This window comes from Wasmannia auropunctata, unplaced genomic scaffold (genome assembly GCF_000956235.1).
Source record: "Wasmannia auropunctata unplaced genomic scaffold, wasmannia.A_1.0 LD334328.1, whole genome shotgun sequence".
NCBI classification, from domain to species: Eukaryota; Metazoa; Arthropoda; class Insecta; order Hymenoptera; family Formicidae; genus Wasmannia; species Wasmannia auropunctata.
Window position 1 is genome coordinate 3,303 of NW_012028562.1, and position 715 is coordinate 4,017.

The 715-nt window shown below is 25.5% G+C and overlaps 1 protein-coding gene across 1 annotated transcript in view; it reads left to right on the forward strand.

The window, feature by feature from the left end:
* LOC105458765 overlaps positions 1-715 on the forward strand; it is a 4,478-nt gene that overhangs the window by 2,363 nt on the left and 1,400 nt on the right. The gene's annotated exons all lie outside the window — the stretch shown is intronic.

A 715-nucleotide genomic window follows, 5' to 3' on the forward strand; every position in this document is an offset into this window, starting at 1 on the left:
GAACAAGAGAGAGAGAGAGAGAGAGAGGTATATCGGACGTAGACCTCTCTGTTCATCGTATGGATCGACATTCCTCTTCCATTTATATATTCTAAGGACTAGGCAGGAGCTTTAACATTTTTGAAAAAGATTCCACATCTTTTTTTATCACAACTTAATTTTTAAATTCCTCTTAAAGTTTATGTTAGATTCGAATCACAAATAAAACTTTTGCTAATGTAAAATTTATTTGCGTAAACGAGAAAGTTTTTATCTATCTGTACTCTTGACGATTAATTTATCACAATATTTTAAAAATTTAAATTTCTGCAATTAATAAACTTTTTCACTTCATGATATAAAAATGCCACTTTTAAATAATTAGATTTGCTTTTTAATATCTGTAAACAAGACTATTTTTCATTTAATTTTTATTTCTTATTGAACATTTAATTTTTCGTAAATCTGATAATTTTGCTGAAAAGAATATTCAACTACGTTTCTTAATTTTTAAGTTTAAATCTTAATCTTTTCCTCCTATTTTTATTTCTATTCTTCTATATATCTTATATATTATTATTATATATTACACATACTATATACAGTCACCAAACTAATTGTCCGGACAATGCGTTGATATATCGATAATTTCTAAAAATTCAAGATAGAGCAACTTTGTCAAAAATTATCGTAACGAAATTTTAAAAAAGTTTTACAGTTTGAAAGATCGGAAGAG